A 21,985-nucleotide genomic window follows, 5' to 3' on the forward strand; every position below is an offset into this window, starting at 1 on the left:
AATGTTCATTGGGCTGGTTTGATAAGCGAATCTGGCAAAACTGGTTGTGGGATTGAGCTGACATCATTTAGATCATATTATATATAATGTAAAAAACATTTTAATTAGATTGCAATGTTTAAAGGAATAGTCTACTCATTTTCAATATTAAACTATGTTATTACCTTAACTAAGAAGACATATCCTCTATCATCTTAGTGCATGCACGCAAGCGCCGGAGCGCGCCGCGACACCTCGACAGCATCCAGCCTAGCCCCATTCATTCAATGGCACCAAACAGAGACAAAGCCAGAAGTGACCAAACACATCAACGTTTTTCCTTTTTAAGATGAGTAGTTATACGAGCAAGTTTGGTGGTACAAAATAAAAAGCGCTTTTCTAAGCGGATTTAAAAGAGGAACTATATTTTATGGCGTAATAGCACTTTTGGGAGTACCTCGACCCGCCGCAGTAACACCCTCCCTCTCCCATTATGAGAGGGAGAAGGGGAGCGGACTTTTCAGGCGAGTCGAAGTACTCCCAAAAGCGCTATTACAATGCGCCGGTTACGTTCTTCCGCAAGACGCATGCAGTTTTGTGCGTCTCATACCGGATTTCCACCAATTATGGAGCGGCTGCAGATCGGCTCCGCTGCGTTACGGCTCCGCACTCTGCCGTCCGCCAATACCCACCAGTTCCGTATTTGTTGCAGAGCGGCTGCGTGCTGAAATGACAAGGACCCGTGAGGTCTCGCAAATTCATGTGATGATACCTAGTTCTGTCTCTACCCATTATGCCATTGAATTATGAAGTTTTTACAAACCAGCCCAGATCACAACACGAGATCTCGTGTAGACAGAGCAGTACATCAAATCCATCCAAAATTAAAAAAATAAGAAGGCTGCTAAACCATTTATTGATGCTCTATCTTTAATGTATTTATTTGAAACTCCCCCTGGCTCTGTTCTTGTCTATTATTTGTTGTTTCTGTATTAATGACTTTATTTGTGTGTGTTTGTAATCAGGGGCGGTCTTACCCATTAGGCAAAGGTCGACAATTGCCTTGGGCCCCACGTTTTAACTGATCATAACCATAAACAGCTCTCTTTTGTCCTTGCTACAATCTATAGACCTCCGGGCTATCATGTAGATTTTCTTAAAGAAATATCAAATTTCCTGTCTGACCTCGTAGTCACTGTAGATAAAGCTCTTATCGTTGGTGACTTTAATATACACGTTGATAACCCAACAGATACATTAGGATTAGCGTTTATGGATATTCTAAATTCTCTCGATATTAGACAAAACGTGACAGGTCCCACGCATACTCGTAGGCACACATTAGACTTAATTCTGTCACTCAGGCTCAATATTAATAAAATCGAGATATCACCTCAGAGCGATGCAGTTTCAGACCATTGCCTTGTCTCATACACGGTACTTCTAGATAGGATCACTCGATCCACAATACGCTACCGACTAGCCAGAACAATAATTTCCACCACTAAAGATAACTTTATTAGCACTCTTTCAGACCTGTCCCAAATGAAACATGTAGCAGATAACCCTGAAGATCTAGATATTGTAATAGAAAACCTGAACAGTATTTGTTCTAACACATTGGATACCGTAGCTGCAATTCGAAAAAAGAGAATCAAAGAAAAAAACGTCAGCTCCATGGTACGACCATCATACCGCTGCCCTAAAAAAGGCTGCTAGAAAAATGGAAAGAAATTATAGAAGCACAAAGTTAGAGGTATGGCGTGCAGCATGGAAAGAGAGTGTTAAACACTACAGACAGGCTATAAAAATCGCCAGATCTACGTATCTCAGCAATCTTATTAAAGAAAATCATAATAACCCTCGCTTCCTCTTTAGCACAGTTGCGAAACTGACTAGAAATAAAGAACAAACAGAACCCACTAATAAACTCCCACACAATAGTAACGACTTCATGAACTTCTTTACTAAGAAAATTATGATTATTAGGGAAAACATTGTAGGTACCCAAGCAGCCACCACTACACCCAGTAATATATTTAACGCTTGCTTACCATACGAACATCTTGAGTCATTTAAACCTACTACAATAGAAGAGCTATCTAAATTAGTACGTCATCCAAATCATCGTCCTGTATATTGGACCCTGTTCCCACAAAATTACTAAAAGAGGTATTCCCTATCGTGTCTAACCCAGTACTAAATGTCTTTAACTCATCACTAGAATTAGGCTACGTTCCAACAGCTTTCAAACTAGCAGTTATTAGGCCGCTCATTAAAAAACCAAACCTTGACCAGGGAGATCTAAATAACTTTAGACCAATCTCAAATCTCCCTTTTCTTTCCAAAATATTAGAAAAGGTAGTGGCAAGCCAGCTACGCACATTCTTAGCAAATAATAGTACGTATGAAAAATTCCAATCAGGATTCAGGCCCCACCATAGCACAGAGACAGCGCTGCTTAGAGTTACAAATTACCTTCTCCTAACATCCGACTGTGGCGAAATATCACTCCTTATATTATTAGACCTTAGTGCAGCCTTTGACACAATAGATCACACTATGTTGGCATCAGTGGTCAGGCGCTAGCTTGGTTCAGATCGTATCTAACCAATCGCTATCACTTTGTTTATGTAAATGAGGAAGAGTCACATCACTCCCTGGTTAAATACGGCGTACCGCAGGGATCCGTTTTAGGTCCTATCCTGTTCTCGTTATATATGTTACCTCTGGGAGATATTATCAGGAATCATAACATACAGTTTCACTGCTATGCAGATGACACACAGCTTTACATCTCCTCACATCCTAGCGAAACACAAAATTTTTCTAAGCTATCAGACTGCATCAGCGATATAAGTGACTGGATGTCACATAACTTTCTTATGCTAAACTCCAATAAGACAGAGATACTTGTTATCGAACCGAATCGCTACAAATATAATATGACAGATTACAAGTTGCCCATAGATGGCTGCACTGTGGTGCCAACCTCCACGGTTAAGAATTCAGGTGTGATGTTCGACAGCAGTTTATCCTTCGACAGCCATATCTCCAATGTCTGCCGCACAGCATTCTTCCACCTTAGAAAATCCAAAAATACGCCATATGTTGTCTGCATCAGATGCAGAAAAGCTTATCCACGCTTTTATGACCTCTAGAATAGACTATTGTAACTCGTTACTTGGAGGATGCCATGCAAATCAGGTAAACAAGCTTCAGCTAGTTAAAAACGCTTCTGCAAGAGTTCTTACTCGATCTAAGAAGTATGACCGCATAAGCCCAATTCTGGCATCTTTACACTGGCTACCAGTTAAATATCGTATACAATTTAAAATATTACTAATCACCTACAAAGCCTTAAATGGCCTAGCACCCTCAACCTTAGTCAAACGAGTTCTGTTTCCGTTTCTAAAATCATCAACTATATGTAATACACTTAACCAGCAATAGTTAGCCTGTCCGGAACCGAGCTGACTAAAACCACATTACTGTGTGACACTTGTTTTCTATGTGAACGGCCCCTACGCTAATAAGATTTTGTTTCTCTTCAACATGATGTCCAGCTGATGCCTGACCAAAGACCACCGGCAGAACCCGCTTAATCTCCGCTTAATCTCCTTCCGTTTCAATAAGTATATATATATATCTCCCAAGGGTTTTTTCCTCCTATGACTTTTTTTAATTCCCCGGCTAAAATTCCGGGGTTTTTTTCTCCTAGGGGGTTTTTCAACCCGGGGAGGCAGCCTTTTTGGGCTTAACTTCTATACGTTACATTAGTAATACGTTTGCTTATAATGTTGAATTATAGCCGCAGCAAATTTAACTGCTTGTGCTATCGTTTATTATGTTGTGCTATCTGTCGATTTTCTGTGCTTTTCACTGCATCTATTATGTAAAGCTGCTTTGATACAATTACCAAATTGTTAAAAGCGCTATATAAATAAAATTGAATTGAAAAATTGAATTGAACTAGTTGGAACAGCCCATGCATAACGTGTGAACATGTCAACAATAACCAAGATATTTTGGCATGAATCAGTTGGACGTCCTAAGGTCAAAAAATCTAGGGCTACCACTTCTAAAGGAAATGATACCTCAATTGGATTCAGCGGGGCCTTATCCTCCCTTCCTCTTTGCAGGCCACAAACGACACAGTCCAGCTGGAACCCATTTACAGTCTCCTCCATCTTTGGCCAGTAGAAATAACGTCTGACTCTTGACAATGTCCGTGCCACTCCTGTATGAGCAGACGCATCGTGGTATCTTTTCCATACTTCTTCCCATCTTGCGGCTGGGCAAATAATTTGCAAATATAACTCATGGGTACTGGGATCAATCACTCGCTTATAAAGCACTCCATCTTAAATCACAAGTTTAGCATTGTGCTGTAATAAACGTTTGACAGTCAAGGGCATCGTGATCCGCTCGTTTGATGTAGGCACCCTGTTAGACTCAACATAAGTCTGTACCTGTTGGAGTTCCTCATCCTCACTTTGGCTCTTACGCCACTCCTCCACATCCAGGGTATCAATCCCTGCCTGGCAGGCATCTTCTGTTGCCTCAACCTGTCGTATCTCAATAGGGGCTACTGGAAACCTGGATAAACTATCAGCGTTAGCATTCTCACGTCCAGCCCGGTACTTCACTGTGAAATCAAAATTGGCCAGCTGGGCCACCCAACGTTGCTTCACCGCTCCCAGTCTTGCTGTCTGTAGATGGGCCACCGGGTTATTATCTGTAACAACAGTACACTTAACTCCAGTCAGATAATCTTTAAATTTCTCAGTAATGGCCCATTTCAAGGCCAGCAGTTCCAACTTAAAGGAGCTATAATTGGCATCATTACGTTCTGCAGGGTGAAGACTGCGGCTTGCGTAGGCTATGACCCGTTCCTGCCCATCTTGGATCTGTGATAGAACGGCCCCCAAGCCCTGGTGACTGGCATCAGTATAGAGGACAAAAGGTAAGGAAAAGTCAGCGTAGGCCAAAATGGGTGCTTGGGTAAGGCATGTCTTTAATTTTACAAACACATCTTGGCAGTCAGGACTCCACTCGACCTTACGGCTACTGGACTTCTTGTCAGCTGAAACTCCCACTAGAAGAGCATTTAAAGGTTGTGCCATCCGGGCAAAATTTGCAATAAATCGTCTATAGTACCCGGCCAATCCCAAGAATGCTCTCACCTCTCGGACAGTCGAAGGGACTGGCCACCCTTGTACGGCTGCAGTTTTTTCTGGATCTGGACTTATGCCGGACTTGTTCACAACATGCCCCAGGAATTTCACTTGGCTCTGCAGGAACTGGCACTTATCTGATCTCAACTTCAATCCATGCTGCGCCAGCCGCTGGAATACCTGCTCCAGATGATGAAGATGGGTGGTGAAATCTACAAAACACACAATGACATCATCCTGATATATGAACAGAAAATCTACAATGTAGTCACTCAGACAGTGTTGCATTAATCTCTGGGATGTAGCTGGTCCATTACAAAGTCCAAATTGCATCCTGTGGAATTCAAATAGCCCCAAGGGGGTTGTAAATGCAGTTTTTGGACGATCGTCAGTGTGCACCCCCACTTGCCAATAGCCACTAGCCAGATCCAAGGTACTTAACCACTCAGCTTTTGTTAAGGTAGTCAATGTCTCTTCTATTCGAGGGAGTGGAAATGCATCCTTATGTGTAATTGCATTTAACTCTGCATGGGTAGCCCTCACTTAGCCCCCAGGAAGCCCTCACATAGAGAAATCCCCATAGTTAAATGAACACTGCTGGATGTATATATTGTCCCAATCTTACAGAGTGTTAAAAAGTAACAATGAAGCAGAATTAAAACCGCTGTTATCCTCTCTCTCACAATCTCTGTCTGAAACCTAAAATTGCATTTTACATCTTACTTGAGTCATTTTCTTACTTTAGGTTGAGATTTTGTTTCATTTAAAGTCACCACTATTGTGATCAGTATTTTATTTAGTTAAACTTGACTCTTGACTCTTGCCTTGTTCAGTCTTTTGATTGCTATAACTTTGTGTGTTTAAGACATGTTTGTTATGGCAACATGCGATCCTTTTGGTGGTGGTCAGTTCAGTAAATAAGATCTGAACATCATCATATAAAAACGTATATATTAATTTATTGTTTGCACACTTATCAGAAGGATCTTTCTCTGACAATGTGATACTATAGTATGAGATCGAGCTCTCTCTCTTAGCAGTTTGTCTTTCTGAAGAATTTTGAAACACTGACAATTAAAATTAACTGCTCTACAGTGTAGACACACAAATATCAAGAATCAGAGTATGAATCACAATGATGGTGACAATAAAACGAAAAGCTTCATGCTGCAATGCATGGTGGGTATCAACAAATTACAAATCTCATCCAGAACTCCCAGAATGCACTGCGGCATGAATAAATAATGAAATTTTTTACAATTTTCTTTGTCACCATTGTTGAGATTCATACTCTGATTCTTGATGTCTGTGCATCTACATTATGCAGTGGTTAATGTTTATGTGCACACTATCAAAATCCTTCAGAATGATAAACTGCTATGAGAGTTTTGGACCTTACACTGTAGTATTTCATTATTAACAGAAAAGGATGCTTCTGATGAGGGGGGAAAACTATATTAATAAATCTGTTCATTAAATGATTATGTTTGACAATGTTTATGTATCAACCATCAATATTCAACTACAATTGCATTTTCTTTGCTATAACATGTTTTTTAAACACACTTAGATATAGTAGTTAGAAAACCCTAACAAGCCAATGGTCAAGAGTCAAAGTCCAATTAAAACAACCACTGATCACAATAATGGTGACTTTAAATGAAACAGCCAACATCTTAACATAAGTTAAGAAAATGACTCTACAAGATGTGAAATGCAATTTTAGATTTCAGACAGAGATGTTGAGAAAGAGAATAACAGAGCTTTTAATTCTGCTTCATTGTTACTTTTTAACACTGTAAGATGGGACAGTATATACATCCAGCAGTGTTCATTTAACTCTGGGGATTTTTCTGTATGAGGGCTTCCTGGGGGCTAAGTGAGGGCTGCCCGCGCAGGGCCAGCGCTAAAGGGCCAATGAGCAAACCTGCGCGGGGCCCTTAGACTAGCCCTAAGTGGGTCCATAAAGGGCCATTGTAGGCTTACTTGCAGGGAAGCTATGCCTGAGCCTTCAAGGTACCCTTCTAGAGAGAGGAGGAGGCCAGCCTATCTCCATGACTATGTTTCTCAACAGGCATCTGATGAGGAAACTGACCAGGTACAGATTAACATAGATTACTGTTATAGAGTGACATGTAAAATACCTGTAACTTTCACAGAAGCTTTTTAAGGTTTGTAAATTGGAAAGATAATTGTATGGGCTAAAACAATCTGGCAGAAATTGGAATAAAGTACTAGTACCTAACCAAAAACCATTTTGAGCAGAATCAAGCTGACCACTGTGTTTACACATGGGAAACCGAAAATGAAAAAGTGATAAGTGTTATATGGGTTGATAATTTGTTGATTGCTGCAAGTAATGAAAATGTACTCAGAAATGTGAAGGACATGTTTACAGAAAGGTTCAAAATAAAGGACTTGGGCAAACTAAGGCATTTTTTGGGTATTGATTTCAACCAGAGTGAAAACTGTGTGAAAATGTCACAAACAAAATATGTGGGAAAAATATTGGAAAGGTTTAACATGCAGGATTGCAAACCTAGATCGACACCCTGTGAACAAAAATTAGACTATACTAATAGTGCTGAAAAGATGACTGATGTGAAAAAATATAGAGAGGCAGTGGGAAGCCTTATCTATCTGACCATCTGTACTAGCTTTGTGGTAAGCAAACTGGCACAATATTTCACAGAGCCAACTGTTGAACAATGGGCCACGGTTAAACATGTACTTGAAGTATCTTAAAGGTACAATTGACAAAGAGCTGTGTTATACAAAATGTAATGAGACACTGGGAATAAAAGCATACTGTGATGCAGATTGGGCAGCTAGTAATGACAGACGTAGTACAACAGGCTATGGTTACACTTTATTTTGATAGTCCACTTTAGACATTCTACTAACTATAAACAACTTTGCAACTACCTTTCAATAATTTGCAACTATACATCAATTAACTGTCATTAGACTATTAGTAGACTGTAAGGGTTGGGGTTGGGGAAGAGGTTTGGGTTAGTGGAATAAGTTGACATGCACCTGCAGGGATACTTATAGTCGGTTGAATGTCTGTTGAGATATCATCACAATAAAGTGTTAGTAGATATTAAGCAGAAAGTCTACTAATTCTCTAAAGATTGGTAGTTGATAGGTAGTTGCAAAGTTACTTATAATTAGTAAAATGTCTAAAGTGGACTATCGAAATAAAGTGTTACCCAGGCTATTGTGTGAGTCTAACCAAATGTGGTGCTTTGATTTCATGGAAGACCAAGAAAGAGCCCACTGTCGCACTTTCCACTTGTGAGGCAGAATATATAGCACTAGCCACAACCATCCAAGATTGTCTCTATCTTAAACAGCTGTTAGAAAATCTTGACCAATGTCAGTACTCACCACCTAAAGTATATGAAGATAACCAAGGTACAATAGCCTTAGCAAAAAATCCTGTAAGCAGACAAAGATGCAAACATGTAGACATCAAGTATCATTTAATTAGGTCTACAGTAAATAATGGTGTAATCTTTTTAGAGTATTGTCCAACTAATGAAATGGTAGCAGAAATGGTAGTTGACAAAGCCTGCTTTTTTCAGCGCCCATGTAAGCTGATGAAGTTTGCTGCATTTATTTTTGGGAAATGATGTTACATATATTAGCAATGTGAGAGCAAGTGGGGGTGTTACTGTGAGCTCTCAACTTGTATTATGTTTTTGTTTTGTTTTTTGTTTTGTTTATTTGATTGAATGATTCTACACAGACACCTGTGATTGTTAATGTGGGTGTGTACCTCTAATGTGATTGAAGTGTCAAATAAAATCACCTTGAGTGAGTGCAGCTGGTGCTGTGCGTTCGAAGTCAGTCACATCGTTGCGTCTGCTCTGTTAACAGAAACTCTTACATTTGCGGACGCTTTGCAATTTATTTACTTTTATTTCAAATGACACAATAATGACCACAAAGCAGCACGCTATCTGTTTATTTTTAATAGGTGTTATCATTGGTAGAATAAAACTTTGCAACATGTGTAAACACAAGTATTTTAGCAAAATATAATTTATGCAATGGCAAACCAGAAGATATCAGCTCCCGCTAAAGCAAAAGACAACTACATGCGTAGGCTACTGCGCAGGTGTAGAGCACGCGATCCTGAGGTGAAATTTCTTTAAGAGGCTTTAAAAACTTCTACACTGTGTAGTACGGCCGCGAGTGATGTGCACTCTAAAAAAAATCCGTAAAAAAACGGACGAAGTACTGTGTAAATATGAAGGAATTTTCCGTATTTATGTTTTACAGGCATTTGTCTGTTTTTTTAATAACATGTTGCATTATGGGTGCAACAACTCCTGCTGCAATCTTTCACTTTTGCCTCTCTATCACCATCTCTGTTTGAAACATAAAATTACAACTTGCTTGCAGAGTTATTTTCTAACATGGATGATGTTTAACTTCTAAACAAATGCTGTCAGAACAAGATACAAGTGTTAAAATATATGTGATTTAGTAGATAAATCTTCTTTCTGACGTGACGTGTAAGTCAAATGGATATTTACCACAACATTTATCACATTAAATCTACAGTTTGTGTTTGTTTTAGACTCATTTGAAGTCACCACTATGATGATTAGTGTTCCCTTTAGTTAGGCTTTTGTCCCTTAACCTTCCAGAAGTGACTCTGCTCTTTTAACATTGCAACAGTGTTTTTGCTTGTAGCAATTACAACTTGTTTGTTGCTTGAGGAAGGAGAATTGTCTATGTTGTCAACTAAACTTGATTGTTTTTATGTCTTGCTGCCTAACATTTAAATATGAAATGATAAAATAAGAATAATGAACTGAAATGTATAGAAGTGACACTCTATGCTGGTCTAAAAACATACTGTATTGAATAAGATTGCTGCAAATGTGTCAGCTGTGGTTTTTGCTTCAGAACCATCAACATTTTGGATACAAATCTCAACAATGGTGAGAGTAAATGTTAAGAAAGAGTGTTCTACAATCCTGGTACCCAGCATGCATTGCGGCATGAAGCTTTGTTGTTGATTGTCACCATTGTTGCGTTTCATAGGCAGATTGAAGTGTCCCTAAAGGTTACGGAAAATGTTCTGTAAATTTACGGACAGTGTTCTATAAATCTACAGAATGTTCCGTTTGTGAATAAACAGAAATGTCTTTAAACATAACGGAAAAAGTGCCGGTAATTTTCTGCCAGGACATTATCCGTTTTTTTACGGATTATTTTTTTAGAGTGTGAGCAGGATCCGCATGCTGGATAAGGTGACTGGTTTTGTTAATACATGACTCGCGCATTTCAAACAATGTTTTTTCAAGACAGTTGCCAGCTAACTAACAGTAGCAGCAGGTTAGCTAGCACATAAATTAGCCTAAAGTTAATACCTGGCGCAGAAAACTAAATTTTTTGTCAAGGCACAGTGAAGAAACATTTACGGAAGGCTTTCATTTATGTTTTTTATATGTAATGCAGAACAGCATTTGTGAGACGACATCAACTCAACATCCGAGTGGACAAGAACACCAACAGAGGAAGCCAGCCGCAAAAACAATGAAAAATTGCCATGACCTTTTATTTGAAATAAAAGTTTTGTGTTAATACAAATTAATTGTTGGCTTAATTATAGTGTTTTAAAGATGTTTTGAAATAAGTTGTTTTAAAATAAAAATAACAATATTCTGTATGTTTATTGTATTTACCCTATAACATTTATAACAAGAGGTGAACAAAGCACCACTTTAGTTTACAGCCCACAAATATGAGAGTTACCTGGTAAATACACAGAACAAGGCTGTAACAAGTGCAACTTTAATTTACAGCCCACAAATATAAGAGTTACCTGGTACAAGTTGCTATTATTTTTATTGTGCTGTTATATTTTATTTGCCGACGTGGTTTGTAGACATCAACTGTAGGCTATACAATACACTTCATCAGGTAAGTAGCAAATATGAAAAAAAATATTACACATAGATAGGGCTGGGACAACGCGTCAACGTAATCGACAACGTCGGCGCAAAAAATACGTTGATGCAAAATATGCGCGTCGATTCGTCAGACCCAAAAATGCGGCGCCATAGAGTGGCTTCAGTCCACGCCGGCTTCACACAGCAAGTGTGAGCAGTGGGTAAGTGGCGCGTGTTTTTTTCAGTGCCCATGTTAACAAGCATGCACCCCGCCGCATGAGCAGCGCGAGCTCGCGGCTCTGTAGCAACAGTGCTGCAATCGGTTCTGCTGCGCTGCTCACGCTCAACTAAAGTGAAAGTGCTTTGGTTATGGTTTAAATGCACGTGGATTGACGCGAAAAAGTGTAATTTTACCATAAAATCATGAATGTGATGCGAAGTGTGTTTTAAACAGTTATGACTTGAAATATGTCACTGTTGCCAGAAGACTGCGCTTTCATTCACTCTCTGTCCAGCAGTAAATGATTTCTAATCTATTTTAACAAATTTAAGAGAAAAAGATTTAATAATGTATGTGCTTCTTAAGTCGATGATTGTGTTTATATCTGTCATTAAATAGACTTGAACAGCACGAAAACAATGTGGATTAAACAAATCAGGTTATAAAAATTACACAACCATCAAAAGGCACATTGAAGAGGTTTTGCTCATAATTGCATGTAAAATAAAGTCATTTGAACTTGAGATTTTTATACTGTTACTAAACTGCACAGTATGCGCTGCAAACGCTTTAATAAATGCTACCTCTGACTAAGAATGCATTATTTTGCACTTGTATAGTCTTTTTTTATTTAGAAATTTTAAGAGCAATAAAACATATTGAAATGTTTACATTCAGATATGTAAATCAACATGTATACATGGTGGCGCTGCACCGAAAAAATAAATGGTGCCTTGGGTAATGATTGTGATGACACCCACCAAATTTGATACACATGTTTAAGCAATGTTGAGATATAGCCTCAAATGACTTGACCACTAGGGGGCACTGCACCGAAAAAATAGAAGGTGCCTCTGGTCATGATTGTGATGACACCCACCAAATTTGATATACATATGATTAAGCAATGTTAAGATATAGCCTCAAATGACTTGACCACTGGGGGCACTGCACCGAAACAATAGATGGTGCCATAGGTCATGATTGTGAAGACCCACCAAATATGGTGAACACTAGTGATGCACGGGTCGTCTCGTAACCCGCGGGTAACCCGTGGGTAACCCGCGGGTAACCCGCGGGTCGGGTTGGGGCGGGTAAAGAAATTGTAACTTTAATGCGGGGCGGGTTGGGGCGGGTCATTAAAAACAAAATTAAAAAACTGATATGTTGCATCTAATTCCCTGTAGCATATATATTAAATATTTGGGAATATATATTTTTACATTTAATTACGTTCTTTGATAAGGTTAAATTACGTAAATGGTAAATGGACTGCATTTATATAGCGCTTTTAACAGACCAATGGCCATCCAAAGCGCTTTACAATTAGCCCTAAAAAAAAAATATAAAAAACCCGCTCATTTCCATGTCAAGTTAGTGCTGAGAAACACAGGTTGTGTGCGTGTCAGAAGGAGAAGCCCCTGGCTGCAGCCTGCAGATCGGGGCGTGTATGAACCTAGGGCAGAGCTGCACGCGCAGCCCCGCCCATAACGTGTATCATTGGTTAGTAGCACAGTAATGACGTTGACGCCACGGTAAACAGGAAATGCGGTTGAAAACAGTGCGATCTTTAAAACGTGCGCCATATCGCGCTGACGTTATGAAATAATACTTTAATAAAACTTATAAGGAATTACAGAGTATTGTGTAATATCTGTGTAGTATTTTAAGATTTTCACATTATGTTGTTATTTACACTTGTGTACATTACAAAATTACTGTAAACATTAATGGCACCTTATATATTTCTTATTTTAATCACTCCTCTAATAGTTCTTGTTTATTTTTGTGCATTATATCAGTGATTCTTGGGAATTTGGATAAAACAGTTTTAAATTTTGAAAAAAAAGGTAGTTAAATTACAAAATCTGAAGGTATATCATTATAGACCAAGGTCTTGGCTATTCAGCAATTTACTGGTGCAACCTCCCCTGTTCGTATTTTTTTTATAAAATAGGCGTTTCTCCAGTTATTACTCATACAACATTTACTTTAAGCCTAAATAGAAAAAGTAATGATTTTTTTATTTAATAAACATATTTTTGTATTAATATAGAATATTAATTTAATAACTCAACAGCACTGAAGAAACATATTGTAGGCCTAAGCATACTCATTTAAAACTACGTCTGACGGTGGTGACACTAATCTGACGGTGGTGACATTGGCGTCATTATTCCAAAATGTATACCACTCAAGTCAATGGCTTCTTGCTTAAACTTTATGTAAATATTTGGTCCAAAAAATAACAATCCTGAGCACTGTGATGAAAAAATATCAAATAACTTCCTAAAATACATAAAACCTGACAGAAAAGACAGAAAACCTGACAGTGGTGACATCTGACGGTGGTGACAAAAACCTAATATAGATTAAAAAAATAGATGAGTTGTTCACATAGCCATCTTGTTTCCCCTCTGTTGCTAGTTACTTCAGACCTCTTCTTAAAAATGATAAATTTATTTCATAATCTAATATTTTTTTACAAAGATGACGGTGTTGACATTATGGTTGTCACAGTAGCAGTGCCCAAAAATATGAAGAAGAGAAAATAACAAACATACAGGAGCTTGAGTGATCTTGAAGCATGCAGAAGAGCTGAAGGTTTGAAAATGGGGTCCTCAGGAATGCAGTTGACCCTGTAGTTGTCTGATTTTATTGCTTTTTATAAATATCTGACAGTGGTGACAAATATGTGGGACACATTTTGAGCAATCACAAAATAATAGTAAATATTGTTCAAAGTTCAAATAGTTTTTAATACATATTACAATGTACCCTTTCATAAGGTAAATATATTATTCAATTCAATTATTACTTTTGGCTTTTATAATCAAGTTGAAATGATTATCTCTTAACCGAGGACAGCTGATTTTGTAGGCAATTGGCCAGCATATAATCATTAAATTAATAAAAAATCAAAATAAACCTATAAAAAACCTTACATATGTGCAAAGGACCCCCTGATTATAACATTGATTCTTTTTTTTCATGAAAATGTTATTAATTTCCATCAGAATTAGCACTTTTCTTAGTGGGACATGTTTCTGCCAAAGATTCAAGAATTAGTGATATAGGCTATTATTAAACATTTATGCCTAGAAAGTAGTTTGTAGTTAAACTACATACAGTACATTGTCAATCTCTGTATCCCATAGTATGCATGCCAACTCAAAAAAACCAAACCCATACCAGTGATAACTTTTATTTCAAAACAAAAATTATTGTTAAAAAGACATAATACACACACAGATAATCATGTACCGTACACACAATCTACACAGAAGTTCCCCTCCATCATTGAAAAAACAATCAACCGAGCAATAGCCCTGAACCTCCTTGTCGGAATAAAACCCATTCAGGAGTCCCCTTCTGCCATCACCTAGATACCCAGGTGGGCAGTCCTTGTATATTTCAAAGTCAACGAGTAGGGCACCCGGAGCTCTTGCCTATATTGTCTGGGAAATGCACTCCAACTCACAACACCTAATTTAGATAAAATACAGAACAAACAATATTGAATAATTTTGAAGAAATTGGCAATTGGAAATAGCCATTAACATAAAAAAATTACTCTTTACTATGTATATGTTACACATATTATAGGAAAATGTTAGACAACATATGCTTGAGAGTGTTATTGGCTTTGTCTGTAAAGTACCTAAGAGACTTACTTTGTTTATGAACAACATAAACCAGTTAAAAAAAGTTTGTCAACACAAACTTAAATTTGACTTGAGAAAGCCTATCCTAAAAGTTTGAAATAGAAGATTTTCAGTTTGCAGATCAAAGTAGTTTTCAAGCTGAAAGTTTTGAAGGCAATACAGTCTATCAGACACAGACAGACGGATGGATAGACATGACAGATAGGTAGAGATAGACAGACAGAGACGGATAGATAGACAGACAGACAGACAGACAAATAGATAGGAAGAACAGACAGATAGATAGATTGCACAAATGAAGAAACAGAATTAGATGGACGGACAGACCGACTTTCTCAATTATCTTTTACAGTACTCACAATTTAGATTTAAAAAAACTTACTGTCCAGCCATACAGTGAATTTGGGTTTGCTGACAACGTCCATGAAGACCTTGCACATCAGTGAAAGTCTCCAGAAAGCCACAACGCCGTCTCTGTAACGACTTCCATCAGGATCCACCAGAGGATGTCAATCGGCATCTGTTTAAAGTAGCAAATAGTCAGTCCAAAATGTAACTTATTAAAAAGGGTAACCGATAGATGGACAGGAGTTTATACTGCACTTACCTTGGTCAAATAATCAACATGCAGGGGGATTTCATCACCTCTAAATTGGAGAGTAAGAACAAGAGTAGCATCATTTTCAAACCCCTGTTATTTAGGTTCAAGATTTGAAATGGGAACCAGTACCTGCTCTCTACTCTCCTCTTTTACTGGAGTTGCACTTTCAGCATCTCTGACCTTCAAAAGTTTAAAATATAAAGTCTCATAAAGACAGTTTGTTCTTAATGACATCCCTTAGGACCATAATTGAAATCCACTTGTTTAGATTAATACATGTAATGAATTTATAATTATAGTTAAAAACATTTTTTTAAAATGCTAAAATTAAGCATTTGGTAATTGAAGCTTCAATGAACAGTATGTATTAAAAAAAAAGAAAACAAACAAACCTCAAAGGATGAATTCTCCAAAAGCACCAGACACTAATGCAAGGCATGACAGGCTAAGTTAAAAAATAATACTGAGTTAGTTTACTTTTAATAATATGGGGGTTTCTATTGCATGTAAAATCAAAGGTCCCTGTTGTCAGAAAGCTCAGTGAATACTGAAATGGTTTCCTGTTCAATAAAAAAGTATACTTATCAATAACATATCAAAATAGTTTACATTTAAAAATGTATTCTTAGAAAAAAGTCCTAGAATATTACTTTGTATGTTGTTACTATTAACTCTTAAATGCTATATTTCTTCTTTTGGTTCAGTTTTGCCTTGTTTTAACCATAATCACACCAACCCTTACGAAAATTAACCACGATTTTATTGTGGTAAAAGTGTAGTAACCATGTTTTTTTGGTGATTTGATTACTATGACAAATCCATGGTTTTACTACACTAACCATGGTTTAACTATGTTTTTTGAAAACCATGGTTATCAAAACCAAGGTTATTTTGTGGTTACCATGGTTTTACTACAGTAACCATGTTTTTTTGGTTTTAACTGTAGTAAAACCATGGTTAATTTTCGTAAGGGAAACCGGTTGGTTTTAGTTTTGCTGAACTAGCAACTATTAGAATTGAGGCATCATGTCATGCAACTAAATTCACTCTATAAGCAACACAGTCTAGTTTATGTGTGCAACACAAAAAGTGCAAATTCACACAGACCTCCTGACTGTGTAATTTTTTATTGCTTTACGCTTTATGTGTCAAATTAAATAACTAAGTTCTAATATACATTGACATGGCATTTTGTAAGCTACAGTGATATAGCTTTCTAAATAATTTGTAGTGTTTGCTTAGTTTATAGGATGTTAACAAATACTAATAAAATGTGTCATTTTAATTGTAACTGATGCATGTGTGAAATAAGTGTATCTAACTTACATAATTGTATCTTAATTGTAAATTCAGGGGCACTTCTGAAATATTTTAGAGCTAGAGCACCCAACGGGCCTAAATGAGGAGTCAGATACTTCCACAGCAGCAACTGTGTGTGTGTGTGTGTGTGTGTGTGCGCGTGCGTGTGTGCGTGTGCATGAGTTGGTGTTTATACTGTATTACATGTTTTTCTCTGTTCTTGTTACCTTTTTGTATTTAAGATTATATATAACAAAATAATACATGTTGGTGGCGGGGTTTGGGGGTAATTCTTTTTTTTCTGGGGGCGGCCAAGGAATGGTTCGCCCAGGGCGTAAATCTAGCCAGGACCGCCACTGCTTGGTCCGGTGGAGCCGGGGATTGAACCACCACCTTTCCGGTTTGTAGACAACCTACATGAACCACTGAGCCACTGCCGCCCCTATGTGGCAACGTAACTTCCGCAATGTAACTTGCGCAACGTAACTTGATATCCCCAAACCTTTGACGTCACGGAAGCGCCAAGTTGCTCCCGCTGGCTGCCAGCCACAACAACAAAACAAACGGAGAATTAAAAGATGAAAGACGATCTGCAGGAGAAATTAAGGTAGGGAATTTGTGAATAGATAATACAAATGCTGCTTTTTTGTGTAGTGATCTACTTTTAAAATGATAAAGCCGACAAGTTCTACATGCTAAAAACACTTTAAATGCGTGGACTATACTGCATATATACTGCATATACTATATGGATTTAGGGATGTCACCATTACTCTATTTTCTTGAGGAGTTAAAAAAAATCCTGGAGCACATGTCGAGTACTGTTTAAAATAGCGGAGATTTAGTGAAAAAAACTTGAAAGAAAATTACAATAGTATCAGAAGCATATATCAGCACAACGCTGCCTCTCTCTCTCTCTCCTTCGTTCGCTCGCTCTCGCGTGCTTCATCTCGTGCATGAAAGCAAGAATGCGATGCGATTGCATGCTTTTAAATTTCAGAAGTTTACACGACTGAGCTGCAGCGGGCAGGCATAAGATTTATAAAAACACATATGAGAAGAAAGGCACAGCAACTCAAAAAGACTTAAGTGTTTCACAATTACTCATAATGCCAATTTTCCCGTGGAGGCATGGAGCAGCATGAGAATACACAGTTAACTTATGTGCGATCTACCGGCATTGCCTTTGCGATCGATGTATTGGACACCCCTGGTTTCTCATTATCCTATCTCTATATTAATATGACCATGCTGGTTTCTATTGCTCATTCGTGTATGTTGTTGCCAGTTTACAGGGCGATGTAATCTAATGGCTGTTTCCAAGCACTCTTAGGCTGAAATAAAGCCTCTTTTTATTTACATTACAAATGCCTAGTATGTCTGTTTTAATGGTCGCGGGTACGGGGCGGTGCGGGTTGTAAAAATAGATACAGTGTTGCGGTGCGGGTTGGGGCGGGCCAAATATTTCATAAAAGCGGGATCCGCGGGTTGGAAAAAATGCCGACCCACGCGTCACTAGTGTACACACAATAAAGCGATCTGGAGATAAAACCTCAAAACTCTTAACCACTAGAGGGCACTGAAAAGTTTACAAGGGCATTCAAAAAATGTCACTGATGAAATAGGTGGCGCTGTAACAAAACATTCTATGCACCCTCAGTTAATGACATTTACAAGTTGTGAAACATTCACCTATTCATACTGAAGGAAAATTAAAACATCCCCACATCCGCATATCCTTGTAATATGAATATTAACCTTGCTTTGAATAATCATGATTTTATTATTGCCTTATTAATGATTGCATTGCCTTTAATCATAAAGATTTTAAGAATAGCTTTGAGTATTAACCTTTAGCATATAGTATTAAAGTTAGAATAGTCTAGCAGGCTTAGAGATAAGATTCCATTGCATTTGACTCTAAAAGGTCATGTCTGCAGATTTTGGAGGCTTGCAGTTTTTTGTGGTATGTATGTATGTGTGTTTTTAACTTTTACTTTGCAGAGATACCTGGGGAAACGAGAAACAGGATGTCGGGGCAACAGGGTGAAATAACGGTCATAGTTGTTTATAGCATGATGAACTTCTAAAACAGAAATACAACTTTCCATCGAACGGGTCTGGTGAACTTTTAAGAAAGAAGTAAAACCTTCCATCGAACAGGCACATATATATATTTTTGGGTCAGAAGGAGAGGCAGATCAGATCAACCGCTCCTCGGGGGACCTGCTTCTACATTGGTGTTGTGTAAGGACAGGGACAGTTTTGACCCAGAGCTCTGTAATACTTCATTTGAGATACTTATTAAAAATAATTTGATTTGAGTTACGTGTCTATTCTCCTCATTCATGAACATGCCGGACTAGAAATAAAAGTCCAACAATTGGTGACCCCATAGACGTGATGAGGAAAATCGGACATCATTGATTTTTCTTCTCGACATTCCATTTGCGCAAAATAGGAAAGGTAAGCAGATACCTGTTATATCAAAATTTTGCTTTATTTAAATGTCGTGAAGAATAATTAATGATACAATGATTATTGTCATTTTTATCTAAATTGTATATCTCAAATGAACTATTAAATGTGTCAATAAAATAAAAAGGGAATTAACAGTAATAAAATTTAAATAAAACAAAACAAAAGAAAAATAGTAAAAGAAAAGAAAATATAAAAAGGGGGCTCGACGTTGGCAACGCGGACATCGACTGGTGGCCGAACCTCTGGGTTTCCAATCCCTAAGACGTAGCTCATCCTTAAAAGGTCAGGGTGCAGACCCGGAGCGTGGTCAAGGACCACGGGCGGCTTAGCCGCGGATGATACAGAGCGGTTGGACCGCGATACATAGAGATTAAATTGGGTCTCATACCCGAGGAAGTGCGAGGAAAGCACAACGCAGCGGTTGGACCGCATAAGAGGAAGTGAAAGTGGTAAGAAAGCCACGAAGCAGTTGAAAATATGAAGAGAATAATGATATATGAAAAAGTTTTATTGTAAGCAATATTGTTAAGTTGTGCTAAAGTGAAGATTGTACGGAATGGCTGTTTATTTGTAAATGTGCTATCTGCTTGCTACCGGTATTTTTATTATTTCCTTTATTTAACCAGGTAAAACTTTCTGAGATTAAAAATCTCTTTTTCAGAAGTGACCTGGCCAAGATGAAATACACAGTATTGAAGTAAAAAAATTAAAAATAAAATAAAATAAAACATAGTAGAAAATAGACACATCAGACAAGATATATGCACATCCTTAGTACAGATTAAAAACATTTACAATTAATTTCTTCCTTTAACAGCTCAGTAACAAGAGATTTAAAAATATTCGTTGACACTAGGGTAGGTAATTTAATGATATTCTGTAAAAAGTTCCAATCGCTAGGTGCTGCATACCAAAAAGCTTGTTTACCAAATTTTGTTCGTATTGACGGTACTAAAAGGGAGTACAATTCTTGTGATCTTGTGTGGTATATTATCAGCTTTACTGTGAGTATATTTTAATTCAACTTCTTCTTTGGATAAATATTTTTATTGATTTTTGCTGCCAGTGAAATTGCAATTCAGTGTTATATTTTTACGAAATATTTTTATTATTATTTGGTTTCACATTAGTACATTTTAATTCACTTTTCCTAATTCAGTTCTACTATCAGTAAAAATTTTACTTAATTCTTTCTAAAGTTTTAATTCAAGTTTCTATTTTTACGTTTTACAGTTTACTGTGATTCAGATTTATGATCAGTAAATTTCAATTCAGTTTTTTAAAGTTTGAGTATTATCTAGTTTTATTATTAGGGATGCACCGAAATGAAAATTCTTGGCCAAAACCGAAAACCGAAAAAAGGAAACCAAGGTCGAAAAACCGAAACACCCAAATAAATTATTATGCCAATTATTAGTACAATTGCATTTATGGCTATCACTGTGTACTAACTTTACTAGGGGTGTGTGACGAAAAAAAAAACTCACACTTCGGATCACATTTTGAGTTTTTGAGGCACAGATCAGATTATTTTTTGGATCAGCAAAAAGGTGGGAAAAATCTAATAAACAATAAAGAAATTGCAAACATTTATAAAAAAGAACAAAGTTGTACATTAATAAGGTCTGAAATTAGCATTTTAACACAACTGAATCCTATTTTCACTGTTCATCTGTTCTGTTGTCAGACATATAGTGGCATTTTCCCAGACATGGATTAGACTAGTCCTAGACTAAAATAAATATAAGAGCTGTCCAAACTGAAAACATCTTGCACTGACATATCTTTAAATACATCAGTGCCTTTAGTTTGTCCTCAAAATGCACACAAGTAATGTTTTAGTAAGGCATGTTTGTTTAAACTAATTATATTTCCTAATTAAACTAAGGTCTAGTTCTGGCTTAAGCTAATCTCTGTCCAGGAAACCACCCCAAAGACTATTAAAATAGTGACTAAACATGATCCAATAACCTTGTGTTTAATCCAACCAGCTGTTACTTTAACTACTAAGTTACTAAAATCTTGATTTATAAACGAGACATCGCAGACAATTCTGCGCAAATTACAAAATTGCCATTACACAGAGTTACTACAGAAGGCATGTGCGGGCATAGGAGAGAGAGAGTTCGCGCACAAGCACATAGAGAACCAGTGTGTGTGGGAAAACACGGCTAACCTTTCATGATAAACTCGAATCAGTCGTCTTCTCTGTCAGTAACATCTGACGTTTACGTGAAAATGCAAGTACACAGAGGAATCCGCATGAAAAAACACATCCAACTTTTAATTCTTTCACTCAGTGTCATGTATGAGAGGCTCTGTCTAGGGGCTTCACGCACAGAGAGAGAGAGAGAGCGCGCGTGCACAAGAGAGGCACCACCGAGCGCTCATAACAATAAATGAAGCAGTTTTAAATGAAAATAAAAACGTAAATGTTGCGACCATTGTTGATTTTGTGGCGCACACAAACAAATAAATGTATGGATAACACTGCCAGGAGCAGAAGCCGCCATTACGCGAGATTAATGTAAACAGCGTGACGCGTCGCGTAGTCGACGTAATCGATGACGTCGACGCGTCGTTGCAGCACTATTGAGCACGAAGGGGAGGGGTGGGAGACGACTGATCGCCGTGACTGAAACCCAAGTGATAGC

The 21,985-nt window shown here is 37.7% G+C and overlaps 1 long non-coding RNA gene across 1 annotated transcript; it reads right to left on the minus strand.

The window, feature by feature from the left end:
• Positions 1-14,532: 14,532 nt before the first annotated feature.
• Positions 14,533-16,446, minus strand: LOC141361572 (uncharacterized). The gene is made up of 5 exons (XR_012367700.1): positions 15,944-16,446; positions 15,681-15,731; positions 15,558-15,597; positions 15,333-15,470; positions 14,533-14,771 (listed from the first exon to the last, which is right to left on the minus strand). It is a non-coding gene; the product is annotated as an uncharacterized lncRNA (long non-coding RNA).
• Between the last annotated feature and the right edge of the window lie 5,539 nt (positions 16,447-21,985).

Source organism: Misgurnus anguillicaudatus, chromosome 24 (assembly GCF_027580225.2).
Source record: "Misgurnus anguillicaudatus chromosome 24, ASM2758022v2, whole genome shotgun sequence".
Classification (NCBI taxonomy): domain Eukaryota; kingdom Metazoa; phylum Chordata; class Actinopteri; order Cypriniformes; family Cobitidae; genus Misgurnus; species Misgurnus anguillicaudatus.